General features: G+C 40.4%; 1 protein-coding gene across 1 annotated transcript in view; it reads left to right on the plus strand.

Annotated features, from left to right (window-relative positions):
* The first annotated feature begins 8,989 nt into the window (after positions 1-8,989).
* The window catches only part of ZNF385B (zinc finger protein 385B), a 154,971-nt gene continuing 146,169 nt past the window's right edge, over positions 8,990-17,791 (plus strand). Inside the window, exon 1 of the mRNA XM_042779465.1 lies at positions 8,990-9,093. The gene's annotated coding sequence lies outside the window, so the exon portion shown is untranslated. The remainder of the gene's footprint in view (positions 9,094-17,791) is intronic.

Below are 17,791 nucleotides of genomic sequence, written 5' to 3' on the forward strand. Positions count from 1 at the left end.
AAGCAAGACTACCCATTGTCTTGATTCTTTCCTATTTGCCTATGATGTGCAAATGTAAAAAAAAAAAAAGTCCTACTTTAATATAATATACTTTAATATACCTGCATAGTTTTAGTATAAGAAAAGTTGTTTTTCATTTCTGCTGAATGTTGCTATAGCCATGACTGCTGATTACTTGATTAGCTTAGTCTTTCGTTTCAACTTTACAGTGAAGTTGGAGGGAAGAGGAAAAGATTGAATGCGCATGAATCATTTGGTAAAAGATCCTCTAGGTTAATAGCTCATTACCTTAACTTATTCAAATTCCGTCCAATTCATTTCTCAACATAATTACAGAGCAGACAAACTTTGATAAGACCTCCCTAATATATAAAGTGCATTTATTGTTGTGTAGATAAATGTGCATCTGCACACTGAAGCATTTTCTTATCTATTGTGGAGTGCAGAGCATTCATTAGTGCTCCCGCTGGAGCTTCCATCAAACGGACATGGTAGGAGCTATGGGGGAATTTCCTTCCCTCTTTTGGCACAGACCTCAAATCTGCTACCAAAACCTGCACATCCTCCAAAACCTGTACTAGACCTTGAACAGCCCCCGGAGATCCCTGTGCCTTATTGTTATCTGTGGGGCTGCTGCTGTGTTTCCTTACAGCCTGCCACTGGTGCTCACAACGCCCCGGAGACAAACTCGTCCTGCAGCCAGCAGAGGCTCCATGAAGAAGAGACCTGCTGGTGTATTTTCTGCTGGTTCTGAGGAAGCACAGAGCCTGGCGCTGTTATAAAGCAGTGCTTCAGGCCTGCCTGCCCTGCAGAGATCCTGACCTCGAGGGTGGCTCAGCCCCACTCCCACAGCCTTGGGAAAGGTTTCTCACAGCCACCTTCCCTCTGCTCTCAAGCAGCATTTTGCTCTCTGAGGAGCTTGGTGTGACAAACCCACTGGTATAAGACTAGGTGCAGATTTTTTTTTTTGCAACTGTAGCCTAAGCAATTCTCTTCTGAGATCTGAGAGCTTGCTGTTCTGCTCTTTCTTTTGCCAGTGCTGAAACTACTTTTTTTTCTACGTGCTAAGCCTCCTCAGAGGGAGAAGGCAGATCTTGTGGCAGTGCACTTTTTACATTGCACATGAGGTTTGATTTGCTTCTCTGTGGTTACAGCAGATGCAATTTTGTTTGCAGGATACTATTTTAGTGACTGTTCTTTTTCTGTGACTGTGTAATCATATGGAGGCAGCTTTTGATCTGTTTAGTGTGTAATTAAGCTCTATTGCTGTCTTTTTTGACAGAACGGCGAGTAAACTAATGAATGAAAATGTGCTGGGGAAAAAAACAGCTTTTTTCAGTTGAGTTTTAAACTCTAAGAAAATCAGATGTAGAAATTAAATTTTGATATAATTTCTGTTATTCTTCTCCTAAAATCTTAATGTAGAGTAACCATCCATACAATCTGAGGAAAGAATAAATATTTAAAAATTTTTGTGGGTCTCAGTGGCAAATATGGTAATTCTAGGGCTGTAATTTTTTAAGGCTGTGGAGTTGTATATTTAATAAGTAGTTATTTAATTATACATTGTGCTAGGCCTTTAAAATATATGAAATATATAAATTACAGAGCTGCATATTAAAATTAATCTTTAAAATGAGTAAGCAGTTAAATTGGAGAACTCAAATTTCCCAAGGTTACTTTACTGTGTTACCTGCCAACTACAATTTAGTAATAAATTACTCTTAGTAGTCAATATTACTCTTTTACCAATAGAACAACTCAATCTCAACACCATGCATGAACTCCCTCTGTATTTAAAAAATTGTATATCCACATAATATATCTACCCCTCCAACTAAGCAGAAGTAACTTTCTGCAGCTGAAATGAATATGTGTATGTAGGCATAAAACTCCACTGAAAGTAAATCAGAATCCTCTGAATCCTGTGTACTGTTTGTTTCTGTTCCTGTGCTGTTCCAATGGCACAAGCCTCCTTTAGATGTCCAATTACTGTGCCTGTAGACTGATTTGTGTGATTCATCCAGTGTGTCAAAAAGCATCCACCCCAGTGATGCAATTTCTCACATTTCTGCTGAAATTAAACAAGCACAGCTGCAACTTGTCCTTTAAATATTCTTACAACTGGCCTCCATTCAGGTTTTGTAACTATTTCAGCTGGTTTCCATTTTGTCCTGTATTATTTCTGAGTTGTCTTTTGACAGAAAATGGGGAAAAAATATGGAAAAGGAAATGTTTCCATATGAAAGGGAAGTTTTGATATGCTGTCTCTCTGCTGATGGGGGGAAAAAATGAAACCAATAAACCTGTATTCAAACAGTTATAAATTTCCAGAACTGACAGTCTGGCCCACACAGTCCAGTAACACAGGTACTGCTAGTACAAGCTTTTAGTGTAGAGCTGATGTGTATACATTTATCCTTTTATGTAAACACGCTTGTGCTGCCCTCCTACACTGAAATATGCTGCAGTTCCAGCAGGAAGCACCTAACAGATGTGTCTGCTTTCAGACTGCTTTCATGGCATGCTGTACCACCTCAGTGAAGCAGCAGGCTTGTGTCACCTGGCTCACCAAACTTGCACTGGTCTTCTTTAAGACAGAGTTGCATTTGGAACCAAATCCCATTCTTGCTGTCACTAGGGTAATTCCCCTTGGGGATTAATTAGAAAGGCTATTACTTATTTTGTAATTCTGGGTGGTGCATTGAATTTTCATACTGAATAGCGTTAATTCAAATACTTGCAGGCAAGGACACAATGAATTTCTATAATGCTTTGGTTGATTTTCATTGTTCAGAGAAGGTCTTGAAGCTGTTGTAAAGTGCCTTTCATCACCACCCTTTTTATTTGACTCCACACTAACTTCTGCAAGGTAAGCTTTGGCTATGTAAAGAATAAAAGATTATAGTTATCCTTGGTACCTTTTTCAATCCACAGCCCAAGATAGAAGATGACTAGTTTCCCATGTGATCTAAACCACTAGCACTTATACTGGATTTTGTATTTCATAGTTTTCCATCGAGGAAAAGTGCCAAAATTATGCTCCATATGCTTGGCTTCTTGTCTGTCCTTGAAGTGGCAAATCTGTGGGAGAAGAGACTGCCCTTAGCCAAAAAATGATCTTTTCAAATCCAGTTTTCTTGGAATTGTAGTTTGTTGCACCTTTTTTATATAATTTTTTAAAGTATATAAACATCCTTGCTTTTTATTCAGTGACACCAAAACAACAAATGCATTAATTCAAATGTCTTATACCCTTCTGACAGTCCCTCATCTCCTATGCTGTGAAGGATATTTTATATACATAATACTACTGTGCAGTATTATTTTATAAAACAGATGGTAACTCAGGAGGTGACTCTGATCTTTCACCTGGACTTTAAAGAGATACTGCATAGTTCTTATCTGGAAACCCCTGGTGATTTTTAATGGACTCAGGTTTAGGAACACTGACGAAAGGAAATATTCAAATTGGTTTTGTTTTTCAGCTGAAGAACAGTTTGTTTCTATGTCAAATGAAGTAGTGAAAACAAATAGCATGCCATCTGGCTAGCCTAACTGGGTACTTTACCAGGAGGTTCTCAGATGTTCTCTCTGCCAGTTTTTAACTTAAGTCCTGTGTTACTGACGTACTTTCTTTACAGAGTTGTTCTTTCCTGTTCAGGAATTATCTTGTTCCTTGAAGTGAATAGGAATTTTAAAAATCATACACTCTTTTGCAAAGATTTCCCCTGTCTGTTGTTTGAATTATTTATCCTCTTAATTAAAAAAATCTCTAGTGTTTCCAGCATCCACAGTAAATTGGTTATACAGAGAAATATGTTATCCTCCATGTTATCTGTGAAGCTGATATTCTCAGGGGGCAGGATAGCATTGATGTACCAGTGAGCTCTCACTCTTGGAACAGATTGTGACTGAAAGGAAGGGTTTAGCAGCTTTTCTAGTGCTTGGAAAGATGTCATATGTTTTTCTTTAGATCACTTTTTTTCTGCTTCAGTTTCTCAAAGCAAGAACATCCTGCAGAAAATAAAAACATTTGACATAGCTGAGAAAGGAATGAAGCACAGACAAAAGTAATTTCATAAGACCAAAATATTTATTGCTGACTGCAACTTTTAATATTGTTTTTGATTAGTATGAAACAAATACATGTTCACAAAAATATTTTAATGTAACTGTGAGCATATAAATGAGAATAAATTTGAGAAGAAGCATTCAGATGTGTTCCTGTTTCATCTGTTTGTTGTTTATGATGAAGGTGCACATACAACTCTAACCACAACTTGGAGATGCGGTTCTCTGAGCATGATGTAGATAATGAAGAGAATTCTTTGTGCCAAACAGCTTACAATCTAAATCCAAGTAATTTTTCTCAACATGCAATCAGGAAATAGAATGCTATCACGGGAATTAACAGTACACAGTACAAATAGCATAGTTATGTAAGACTGAATGGTTGACAGATATTTATGAGTACACTTTAAGAACTAACTTAAAAAATAATTTGGAATAATGCAGATCATTTGTAGGCACCCTTCCCATCTGATACTGAGCATTCTAAATATAGCTAGAAGACAGAAGTTTAAAAAAAGGATAAATTGGAGCCATTTAGAAATCAAGTGGGACACTTAAAAACACCAGAAAATTTGAAATCTGTGGACAAAAATAAAGAGCAGTAACAGTTAATAGCAAATTTCAAAAGCATCTCAAGTAACTCCATCAAATATAGATGCAAGGTAAAAAAAAGAACAAAAACCCAAATCACTGTCCTCCTTAAAAAATAGACTGGTTAGCAAGTAGCAGGTTGGCTAAGTAGTTGCTTTGTCTGTTTATACAGGGGAGGCAGATGGAGATCTGCTAAATCTGGGATTGTTTCCCCAGAGGCAGTAGCGGGGAAGCTGGAAAATGTACAGGCATATAAGGTATCTGGTTATAAAATGTCAGATTTCCTTAGAGGAACCAAAACTCAAGACATGCATACAGATGTGAATTTTAAATTGAGTAAGGGAATCTATGATGTTTCTAAAGTCTTAAAAAAAATACTTGATCCAAAAAGAACTCTTTGTTCTAAAAAACAAACCAAAATCTCCCAATGAACAGGTGACAAACAAGGAATTGTATGCCAGTAGGAAAAACTCTAAAAAAGTTTTTTGAAGAAAGGTTATGAGCAAATCCCAAAATCTCAATTTGGTAAGGGACTAGGACATGGATTCAGGCCCAGAGGATCTTAATTCAGTCATCATTTCTTCACCATATTTTTCCATGCATAAAAGTAAGTGGTTTGAATTTTAGTTGTGTTTTATTAGAATTCTGCTTATCAGGCCTTAATTTTGAAGACTATGGAAATGAGTGGCTATCTTCAGGGAAAAAAAACCCACAAAACCAAACACCTCTCAAGTTCCTTCTCGTGTACATGGTGACGAGGCTATTACTGTCTTAGAATGGGTAGAGTGCAAAGCAAATACAGAAGGCTGCCCATAATTACATACTTAAAGCCAGTGTGACTTTAGAGAATCTGGGGCAACTACTCTGGCAAAAAAGATGTGTTGAGGTAATCACTTAGAAAAATCTCACATTATAAAAAGCATTGGTACTTAATGGAGGGGAAATATTGAAATTGCTGTCGTTTCTGTATCTACAGCTGGTCTTTTAATTTCTGAAGTGTCTTTTACTGAAACTTCTCACCAAAGCTAACATTTAATAGGTTACCACTGGACAAGCCAGTTGAAAAGAAGTCCTGGAAACACTTGGTTTGTTTCCACAGAGGGATACTTGTGTAACACACCTTGGAAGTATTTATTCTTCTTGTTATTCCTTGTATTGTTGCCACATGGGATAACCAAAAAGGGCAATCAACCTTTGGAGCATTAGCATACTGTTTCCATATTTTGCATAGACAACAACCAAACAAACATGAAGTCTGGAGTCACATCTCAAATCCTGTGGTGCTTAGAGGGAGCTTATTTTTGAAATGGAGGATAGTAAAACCTTAGTGAGCCTTAATTCTCAAAAAATGTATAACAGTCAAACAAAAAGGAAAACATCCTTAAAATAAGTGGTAGGCTTTCATACATATATGAAATAGCTTAGTGTGGAGAACACAGAAATTTCCTAGTTTGCTGGGGACAGAGAAAAATTTACTTGGATTTCTGGCACTCTGTCTCTTACGGGGTGAGTCATTAATGTGAGGGTTGCTTGAGGCCTTTCAATGTGACCTCTCCTCATAAAATGATATCAAATGTTGCCCAGATGTAGTATTGCTGTTCCCTTTTGTAGAAAGTACGTATTTCCCAGCTCTCGGGACATCCTGAATTGTTGTTGGGTTGCAGGCATCCCTAAGAGGTTTGTTTGCATTCACCATTCTGCATGGGTCTACTCCTTTCAGTGACAAGCTTGTGTTTAAACATTAAACCTGTGTTCACTGACAGATATTTTAGAAAAGCCATCCAAGTTTGTTTTGGTAGAGCCATATTTAAAGATCTGAAAAAAATGAAGTGATAAAATGCAATTCTAATTCATACTCAGCATGTCTTCTTCACACTGCATATTCTTACTTAGGGTAAGATCCCACCTGTCTGGTTTTATATGTTGGTTTGTGCAGATTTCCAGCAGAAATGCATCCAATGGCAGCCTCTCCTTTCCAATAGGTTCCTCTGAATTTATAGACCTGTTATCTCCTTATAAGACCTCCCAGACTAAATGGTCTTCCAGTTGCTCACATCACTTCTGAAGCTGTTTTGATATTCTACAATTATTCTGTAATTTCCTAACTTCTAGTGTGCTTTCAGCATTTATAGAGATGAAATGTGACAAGCTGATAATACAGATCACAGGGCATTTAAAATTTTCCACCCTTCACACCTACCCAGTCTTACAGACTACAGGATTTGATAGGGAGCTGGAGTCAAGAATGGTGAGCTGGATATGAAGAGAAAGTTGCAGAGTTTTTGTGCAGTCAGAGATATTTTGAGATTTCTGGATGTGTTTTGGAGACTGTTGTGCTAGTTTACTGCAAGTTTCTCTTGAAAAGGACTAAAGGATAGACGAAAGATAGTAAAATATGAAATTTTTGATATTGCTAATGCACAATCATATGTGTGTGTGCCTTTTCAAGACAGTCAATTTATTGTCTGACTGATCTCAAAACCCTCTCTGGGTATTTCTGTTGTTGTTTCCTGCTGAAGCACATGTGTACATTCAAAATTCATCTACCACTGGTCCAACATTCCCAGTTTCGGTAGTGGATTTTTTCCCATATGCCATCTATTCTGCTGGTGCAAATTCAGACAAAGTCAGGGCTTCTGGGAAGCAAAAAAAAGTGTCCTGTTTTCAGCTGCTCTTTCTGTAGGAGACCAGCAAATCTTGCAAAAACACTTAGGAATGCATAAAAGTTCAGATTTCTTCTGAGCAAGGAGTTTGTGGTAGGTAAAACACCAGAAGAAGGGTTATATTCATGTTTTTATGGGATGATTAATTCAAACTCTCAGAATTTCCTGTCCTGAATGCTAAAAGAACTTATTGAATATAAAACTGTAAACAAGGTATGATGCAATTCTTAATAGTATTAAGTATCACTGCTCTTCTCCAAAAGCTGTAATTAAAGTCCAGCAAGAAGTTTGTCTCCAATGTTAAACGTTCTTGTTTTCCACCCTGCAGAAGAATAACAAATTTAATATTGTAGGATTCCCGCGTTTGCATCACATTCTTCAGGGGCAATGTTCGACCTATGAAAGCTCACTCTAATTACAAAAACGCTGTAAAATTTCTTATACTTAAGTTTGCATTGATTTTGATATTTCTACCATTACCATTATTATTTTTTTCTTAAGTGCTTTCAAAACCTGATGTTTTCTAGTATAATGTTTATATTTAGGACACGCTTTTACAAAGCAGAGCTGAGGAGTAGTGGCTATTGTTTTGATGCCCTCGCAGGTGGGCTGGCAGGAGGCTGGCTACAGGTTTGTGGATTTAGGGCACGAAGAGCAACCCCTGACAACCAGAAGCCGAAGGAGCGAGGAAAGCAGGAGCTGTTCCAGCCGGGTGTTTGGGGATTGTTCCTCACGGCTGGCGCCCCTCGGACGAGGCTGTGCTGCCTGGGGCACGCTGAGGTGACCGCCCGGGGCGAGCAGGCGGGCCGGGCTGGCGGAGAAGCCCCGCTGGCCGCAGCTGGAGGCACGGGCGGCGCTGCGCTCCCCCCACGGGCCGGGCGCTGCGCTCCCCTCACGGGCCCGACCCGGCCCCGCCGCTCCCCCCACGGGCCGGACGCTGCGTCCCCCCACGGGCCCAGCCCCTCCACAGGTGCCGGGGCCGCCCCGCCCCGCCCCGCCCCCGGCGCGAGCGCGCAGGCTCCGCCCCCGTGGCGACCCCGGCCCCCGCCCCACCTGAGCCCGCGGGCGGGGCGGGGGCCGGGCACGGCCGGACGGACGGACGGACGGACAGAAGGACGGACGCGTCGGGAGAGCCGCGGCGCTCCGGCGGAGTTGCGCCGCGCTCGCCCGGTCCGGCAGGAGCGGGGCTGCGGCGCCCGCCCGCCGGTGCCGCGCTGCCTCCGTCCCTCCATCCCACCATCCCACCGGGCGGCTGCCGAGGTGAGCGGGCGGCGCCGCGGGCGCGGGGCACCGGCGGGGACACCGGCGGGGACACGGGCCGGGAGCTCGCTCGGTGTCAGGCGGGGGAGCGCGGGCAGAGCCGGAGCCCGGAGCGAAGTTTGGCGGCCGGAGCCGCAGGTAGCGGGGCCCCGGTGTCTCCTGCCCGGCTGCCGGGGCTTATCGGGCTCTCGGCAGCATCGCTGCTTGGCACAAAGGATAAAGCGCGTCTCTAAATAGGTCAGGGGCTTCGGCAGCGCCCGGGATTTGCGTAACGATTTTTGTTCCGTGGGAAAGGTGCGGGGCTCCTGTGCCCGGGCTGCGAGGCTGGACCGAGCTCCGCTTTCCTGGCACACGCAGGGACTTTTTAAAGCAGGAATAGTTGCATGAGCACAGCTCGGCTTTCTTGCTTTTAAAATCCCGACGACTTCGAGAAAGTTAAATTTCTTTAGCAAAGGAGGAATTAACCCACATGAAGGAGTCATCCTTGATGAGTTAATTACGCGTGGTGAGTGTGCTTGGCATCGCAAGCCCGTGGACGGTGATGGTATGCTCACAATATTACAGTTTATGCCCTGGTGACACTGTTTCAAAACATGCGGAGAAGAGTTAGGTACGAGACTGCATTTTCTGCAAGAAATGCCCTTGTTTCAGAGGAATTGTCAGAATATTTATGCATGTGTAAAGGCTTAGGTTTGTTTCCTCTTGTTTTTGACTCCTGATCAAACTTGTGAACTCTCTTCATGGGTTTCAAAGGTTATGAGCTTGGCATTAGATCTGTATTGTTAAGCTTGAGTGGGAAATCTGTAAATGGAAAAGTTAGAGAAGTGCGGCACTGTGAGCCCTCAGAAGTTTCAATAAGACTTCAAAACACAATTTAACTGCAGCTAACTACTAGTTATGAGAGGAGGGAGATGATAATTTTATTTCCATACTCTGCTGCTGCTTTAGAGATGTAAAAGAAGTCCTCTTGCTGTCAAGAACCTGTATGTTTCCTTACCTGAAATGTAACGTGGAACAGCAGAGTAAAACCCTGAGGCCAGCGGGGATGCTCCGGTGGGATGGCAGCAGGTGTGGAGGGAGGATGCTCCAGGACGAGAGGCAATGGCAGGGTTCTGGTGGGATGCCCAGGCTGCTGGGCTCAGGGAGAAGCTCTCCGGAGCTTCTGCCTCTCGTGGCAGCATTGTGCTCTCCAGTGGATGCAGCCACCCTCTGCCCGGCTACTGCAGTTCTGAAAACAAGGAAAAGGTCTCTTTGTGTAGTCCGGAGCTGACCCCAGACTGCTGTGAATAGGTTATGCTACTTCTGCTCTTCCAAAGAAGTAATCTTGCTACTCCTTTCAATTCACCATGTTAGTAGACTGCTTGAGGGGAGGGACAATGTTTTTCTTCTGTTTTGTTTCTAGGGTGTTCCTCTATAGTTGCAAACTTTGTTCTGGTGTTGGTCTTGCCAAATGAGTTTTTTGTACCTCAGCTCTTTTCCAGTGGATGGGAATTGATATGCTTGTGTGAAATCTGAAGGCAGAAGATAAACCAAGAGTTACGACACTGGTCACATTATTAACTTCTCTCTTTACAGGACATTTTCATAAAGTTATCAAGGTCTTATATATTTTTTCCAGTGAATTATAAAAGGGGTACTTGGTTAAACCTAAAGAAATTAACAAAAGCCAGCAGGTGCTAAGGTACTGTGCTGACTTGCTTCTTCCTGTACAAACAGGAGCTGTCCATCCCTCCTGTGCTCCCTCTGCACTGCACCCTCTCCCACAAGGGATCAATGTACTCACACCAGCACTGATTTCTCTTAACTGACTCTTCTTTACTGTCTGCCTTTTTTTGTTTTGTTTTGTTTTTTTTTTTTTTTTTGTTTTAATAATCTTTTGGTTTTCGTCAGCTAAGTTTTAATGGCGAGGCTATCTTCCTCCTCGAATATAGTTGCTCAGGGATAAGTTGGTATAAAAGCAGCAAAAGACCTTGTGGAAGATAATCATTTGGGAGAGTGTAGGCTTGTTAGTTAATTAGCTCTGGAAGTTTTAAGATTTTGAACAGCAATGAGGATTACTGCATAAAACATAACAGATGCTTTACAGCTCTTGCAGTTTTTTTCTCTTCAGGTTACCACAAGGGATTGTGGTTTGAGAATATTTGCTCTCTGAGTTTGAGAATTTATGAAATAGGGCAATCCTGTTATTTTCAAAATGAGCATATGGTATAGTTCTGGTAGTCTCAAATCTCAAAACATTCATCAGGCTGTGTTGGGATGTTACAGAGTAAGGAACTGGAGTGCAAGGTGCTCTCTAGTGTACTGAAATACACTGCAAAACTCAGGTCATCTGTAGTTAATGGGGAGAAAAGATGACTTTGCAGTCTGAATAGCTAGCTTTCTGAAATTCTGCTCTTACTTTGTAATATGCTTTAAGCCCTTTGTGATTCCTTGAATGACAACTTGTAGCAGATAAATATTTTGGTTCTGTAACTTTTGCATTGCGTTCAGAAGATTGTAGTACTTAATATATGTCACCCATCAAGATAAAACTGTGAATATTGTATCTTATCTGATTCTCAATTACCTCTGATGCAGTGATGGTAGAGGCAGATGTTAAATGCCATAATACCCCAGTTAACAAAGGGGGAATTTCCCTAGATCCATAGAATGCACTTGAATATTTTATCCTCAGGCTCATGAATGTACAGAGTTGAAAGAATTATAGGAGCTTCACTCTGCTATGTGACTGTAACATCCCTCTGGCTGCATAAATTACCAGATTTTCACATATAATCTGCTTGCCTAACTACTACAGATGCATCTCAAATGTTGATTGAAGGGCTATTTTCTACTGTTATTTTGCCCTGATGTAAAAAAGGTACAGCTTCTTTTCAAACGTACAATTTGTCTTTTTACTGCAGTTTCATAGAGCATGCATAATCTTACAACAGGAAGTTTATGGGTTGCATTATTTAACAAAGGCCAATGTTTTAAAAACAAAACATCTGAAACATTTTGAAAACTTGTGTCCTAAGGATTTTTTAAAATGTTTTTTCACAAAATTAATATGTTTTCTGACTTTACGTAATGTGTAAAGCAGGCTAATTATGGCAAAAATTGTATGTGCACTGTGCAGTCATTTGATGTCATTCTGTATTGTTGGAGAAAGGGCTGCCAAAGAGTAGCTAGTATTCTAACACTGTTACATGCAGTGTGAGCACTGAATATTACTAAGTAAACATTGCTTAATTTATGTTATCAGTAGTACATTGGTAAAAATAACAAAATATTTGGTAATTCTTTCTGGTTTAAGGTATCTTTTGGTGCTAGTGAGGGTCTTACTCTGCTTGCCACACATAAAGTCTTTTTTCTGATATCCTGCAATCCATCACATTCCACGAAATTGCACTAGTATTTCCCAGAGTGATTAATCATGCCCATTAACTTACACATTTGTATTGTTTCCTAAGTGATTTGTCCCCTCAGATCATGTGCAATAAGTCTTTTGATTTTCTCAAACGTGAAGCTTGGAGCCGTAACATATTGTAGATCTTGTGTGCAACTGTGATTCTTGTTAGATATTAGCAAAAGCTGACATTGCTTTCTATAAACATATTAATTGACAAATTAAAAATTCATTAGACAACCTGAGCTTCCAAGGCTTGTAAAAATAGAAGTCTGTAAACCAATCTAACTGTATCACTGCAGCCCCAGTCTGTTGCTTATCAATATTGGTTCCTTAACAACTTGCAGCTGCTGAACTACCAGACTGCTCTTGTAATGACAGGTGATGCCAATACACAACGAGGCATGCTAGCACTTTGCTGATTACATTGTTGATGGTGGCTTGAATATTAGCAAGTTAACCTGTTAGGAAAACACTGCTAATGCTTCATTCCTCGGTGAAATTATTCAGTAAAACTTTGTTTGTTGACAACAACTTTTTTTTGGTTATTCAACCTTTATAATGTTTTTAGAGTGAGCAGTAGCTAGACATGAGTACAAGCAGCAGCTTTAGACAGTTGAGGTCCTTTTTCCCTTACTTCCTATACCTATATTTTTTCAATTACATAGCCATCTAAATGTTTCACAGGTTTTGAAATATTGTGAGATTGTGTTGAACACAGAAATGGCATTAAATAGGTTTCAGTTTGCAAACAGGTGAAATTCACTTTCTTTGTGGCAGAATGCAGGCCCTGCATAGCTATGCATCTTGGTTCACAGTTTTCTAGAACTGCTGATTTTGCTCTGTGACATGATAATGAGCTGTGGTATTGGTGAGGTGTTGTGATTCTGAAACCAGGCAGTTTTTCATTATTCTCTGCTTTCTGCTGGCAAACTGTTTGGTGCAGTCATGCCAGTGCTGAAAGCATGGCAAACTTGGGGCACACCAGCAGCTCAGTCAGTCATTTTGCATGTGAGGGAGGTTCATCTGGTCTCCTAGAGCACACTGATTCACACTGAGAGATGTCTCACAGGCTCCTCTTGCAAGCAAACCACCAGGCTCAAAGCCAGTCTGTTCTGTTATAGTATCCATTGCTTGCACCTGTGTGGCAGGGAAGGTGATCCTTAAGACCAAGGTAAGTCTTTTGTGTAAAGGAAGACTCTGTAACTACTTACTACAGGCACTGAAGAACAGCAACTGAAAAGGCAGCATTCAGGTCAGGAGAGCAAAGTAAAATTAATTTGAGGTGAAGCTTGAATTATATTATGACTTTTAAAAGTAAGTTTTCATAATTTTGCTGTTTATTTTTCTGTGTCATGGTATCTTTATGGTTTATGAGGCTTTTTTTACATCATGGCAGTCAACCTGCTGTCATTCTACAACTAGTGTGGTCTCATAATTAGTTCCTAATTGAGGTATTTATTGGGGACTGATGTAGTGCTGATTCCTAGCAGAGGATGTGTTCCAATAAATCTTTAACACTTCTCTGAACTTGTAAGATCTAATGAGTTTAAAACATAACTGATTATAGCAGTTGTTCTTTCTATATGTATTTGTGCAGGTACCAGAAAGTTAAACATATGGGACCAGACTTTGTTTAACTACGCATGCTGTTGTGTTTTAATTTGACACTTCTCGGTCATCCCATGTAGCTATAGTAGACTATCAGGTCTCCCTAGTCCTAATAAAATTTGATACAATTTCAAAGATGAATTATGTTAAGAATCAGTGATGTGGCAGGCAACATTAGTATGTTCTGTTTCAAAATGGAAATGAGGAAAAAAGTTTGATGTGATTTTTATGTCATCTATTTACAGTGTTCAATTGTATCTGCCATAACTTTGATTAAAAAGAAGCTTGTTTTGCTAAGCCAGGAAAAAAATTTAGCATAAAGACTCATTATCAAGGAGTATTCCAGAGAAGATGAATTTGGGAAAATTAATAAGTAAACACCCTCAAAGTTCTTACTGTGCCCTGTGCAGCAAGACTTTCAAAGATGATGCAGGAACCTCCTAATGGGGTTTTATAATGAAAATGCTAATAAAAGCTAACAGAGGAGTACCCAGTCTCTTTCTTTGCATGACTGAGTATGACCAAAAAAAGTAATTATGTGATCTTTCTTCCTTTGGCCACCTGCTAATAACTGGATAGTGGATCTTTGATTTGAAATTGTAAATGCCTGTGCATGCCTAGGTGCACTTCATCTTTGTTAAAATGAGATTATTTAATATGTTACAATTAAGAAAACCTCTTATGAATCTGCCTGAAAAATTATGGAAAACATTCAGCCTTTGTCTGTTTCTGCAGTCTGTTGTCTGCAATGCAGGTGCAGTCTATGCCAGACAGATGCTTATTTGTAGACTGTGGGGTCTCTGTATAGATAGTACCATGTTTGATGCTTATCTTTGTCTCTTGTTAAACAGAGAATAAGAATACCAATATTTTAAACCTCAAACAGCATTATGAGAGCTTAAGACTTGTGAAGTTAAGAATGTGAAAACTAGGAAATGCAATACAACCTTAGCTGGGTCTGTTAGTGGGCATAATCAAGAGTAACTTTTGGGTTTTTTCTCACCACACTTAGTGCACAGCATGGGTAATACGTGTTTCAACAACAGTAAAAGAAATTTAAAAAATCTTTGTATCACTTCCATGATAGAATAAAAGAGCATTCTCCTGACATGGGAACCAGCAAAGCTGATGCCTGGGCTGAGTCCTGGGGTCTGTGTGTCAGCCCTCAGAGTGGTGTAGGGTGTGCTCACAGCAGAGCTGTTGCTGTGAGCAGCAGCAGGAACGTTCAGCAGTGCTCAGTTAGAGCCTGAGCAATAATACAGCAACTCTGAAAACTCCAGCCTGCAGTTCTCCACTCAGGCTCCCAGCAAAGTCGTGCTAGTAGTGAGTGATTTAAGCAACTTGCCATGCATTTCTATCAGATCTGTGGTGGAGCCCAGGCTGCAGATAGATTCTGCACTGCAGCATCTAAGTGCCTTAGCAGTGAGAGAATGTTCTCTTGAAGTCTCCTGTTTTTTTTACAATTTCTGCACCAAGTGACTTTTTTTTTCCCAGGTTCTCATGACTTTGAGTGTCTTGACTAATCTTCAGTCTGTGAGGGGGGGGAAAATGTGATCTTAATGTAATTTAAAGAGCCTATTAGTTGGGTTTCTTTAAAAAACAAGCTATTCTGCCCTAAGGAATCAGGGTAAATCTTGAATTTTTCATCAGTGAGTGTTTTTCAAATTGTTAAAACCAGGGCCTAGCTTCTGGAATGATTGAAGAAATGAATTTTGTGCTGTGTGGAGTAGCATTAGAAGCTTGATCTGCTTTGTGTTTCAGTGATACTTGGTCAGGTATTGTCAGATTCCACTCTGGAGAACTTTTAGACAGGTGACATCAGAAGCAGCAGAACCTTATTGTCAGGTTTGACAGCTAAAATGGACTAATGACACTCCTAGTCCCATAATCCATGTGAAAGTATGAAGCACTCCAACATATGGGTGGGGATATTTAGTGCTATAGTTTTATTCTATATAGTATTAAACTACTGAAAATTAATGTATTTCGTCTGTAAATGAATAATGTAGATTTTAAAGATGGAAGTAATTATTTTAAAAGTGTCTGAAACTGATGAAGCTTTAGAGAGTAAATCCTATGGGGAGTGGCTGAGGGAGCTGGGGTCATTGAGCCTGGAGAAAAGGAGGCTCAGGGGTGGCCTTGTCACTCTACAGCTCCCTGTCAGGAGGTTGTAGCCACGTGGGGGCTGGTCTCTTCTCCCAGGCAGCAAGGTGACACAGGGTGAGAGCAATGGCCTCGAGCTGCACCTGGAGAGGTTCAGGTTGTACATCAGGAGAATTTATTCACTGAAAGGGCAGTTAAGCCCTGGAATGGGCCGCCCAGGGAGGTGGTGGAGTCACCATCCTTGGAAATGTTTAAGAAACAGCTGGACATGGTGTTTAGTGCTATGGTTTAATGGACACAGTGGTGTTTGGTCAAAGGTTGGACTCAATGACCCTGAAGGTCTTTTCCAGCCTTAAAGACTCTCTGTTCCTCTGACTTTTACTGACTGAGGTTTGAATAAGGCTATGTCCACTGTACGCAGCGATCCCCTCTCTACTGCAGGCAGGTGACAGATGCTCTTGAGCAAGTGATGTTCCTGAAAGGCTACACAAGAGCCACCTACACTGACATTTTCTTCCTCTTTCAAACAGGTTTGAGAAAACATTTCAAGAAACCTCTGTTGTCTTTCTTTGGCATGTGGGTTAGTTTGAATGTTACAAAAATAGCTTAAGAACCCAGACAATGGAGCGTTACAAACTTCAACATCAGAGAAATTTGTATAGGTGCTCAGTAATAACAAATTTTGACAGAAATAATGTCAACATCTGATTATGTTGTCAACTTCATAATTTGGTTGTATTCACAACTGTGTTAACTGGGTAGGTTTGTTTAGTCTCATTTGTCCCCACCATAACTGCAATCTATTATGTAACTCAAATAGGTTGGGACAGTGAGAAAGTGACAAAATAGGTGAGGTGTAATTATTGTTTTTACCACTTGAATTTGCATTTGCCACCATTTCTGCATATAACTTGGTGGTGTGTTGTCGCAGTGTAAAAGATCTGGAAAAACTGTGCCACTGAAGGAACCCCATGAACCTCTCTTATGTGTTATTTGTAGTTCTCAGAAGCTTTTCACCTTTTTTTTTATCTTAACTCTAAATTATAATTTTGATCAAGTTTCTGTATCACAGTTTTTCAAGAAAACTAGGATTTATTTTTTTTTCTTTAAGTTGAACATCTAGATCTTGAGCAAGGATGGAGAACTTTCTTTTTGTTCAGAGGGAAGGATTTACTCTAACCTTATTTGGTGAATATTTAAAAATAAAGGAAGCACACGCTGGCATTAAACCTCAGACAACAGCCTGTGGCTGACAGGAGCGCGTGGGGTTTGTAATCTCTCTGTGCAGCACCACGGCTGCTTCCTGCCTCATGCAGTTGATCAGAGGGCTGTTCTGCCATGTGGTTGTGATAACTGTGGGAATTGTCACGGGCAGTTAGGAGCCAACATCATGCTTCATGCTGAGCATGGGCTTGGCAGGTTTGCTTTTGTATGCTTCTACCATATGAATGCTTTGTAGTATCAACATGATGGAGAGGCTCATGTTTTTATAGTGCTGGAGATCACATTTTGCGTGACACTGAATCAGAGTTTTGAATGTTTCTGATGATGTATCTTTTTACTAAACATATATGTTCTTGAATCTTTTCCTGTCATTTATTGTTGCTACTATGACTTCTTCTGTCTTGTGAGAACCCTCCAATTTCCTTTTGTGTCAATGACTTATTGAAAAAAGCTAATTTATTTTTAAATTTCTTATAAGATTGAAGTAGCTGGCTCTGGGCCACAGAAGTACTATATGTTGTTTAAAAGGATAATTTCACCTTGAATTTCCAAATGGGCTAGTTTATAAAACTCAGCACTGCTGCTTTTAAAGAATTATCAGAATCTCTCTAAAATACTCGTTTATTAGGATTTGTACTTCACATTTTTCTGTAAAGCCATAGGCAGAAGTTAATTCACTTATCAAAACACTGCCAAATGCTTTTCAGAATTAGTAGTGAGTATTGAAACTTACTTGAGATTGCTTTGGATCTTTCAGGTAACAAGAGTGTGAGCTCTGGCTTTTGTGGGCTGACTGCAAGCAGCCTTGCCTGGTCCCTTTTGCTTCTGAGCATCCTCTACACCTGCTTCTTTGTTGTACTCTCAGGCAGCTGGAATG

Source organism: Catharus ustulatus, chromosome 7, assembly GCF_009819885.2.
Source record: "Catharus ustulatus isolate bCatUst1 chromosome 7, bCatUst1.pri.v2, whole genome shotgun sequence".
Classification (NCBI taxonomy): domain Eukaryota; kingdom Metazoa; phylum Chordata; class Aves; order Passeriformes; family Turdidae; genus Catharus; species Catharus ustulatus.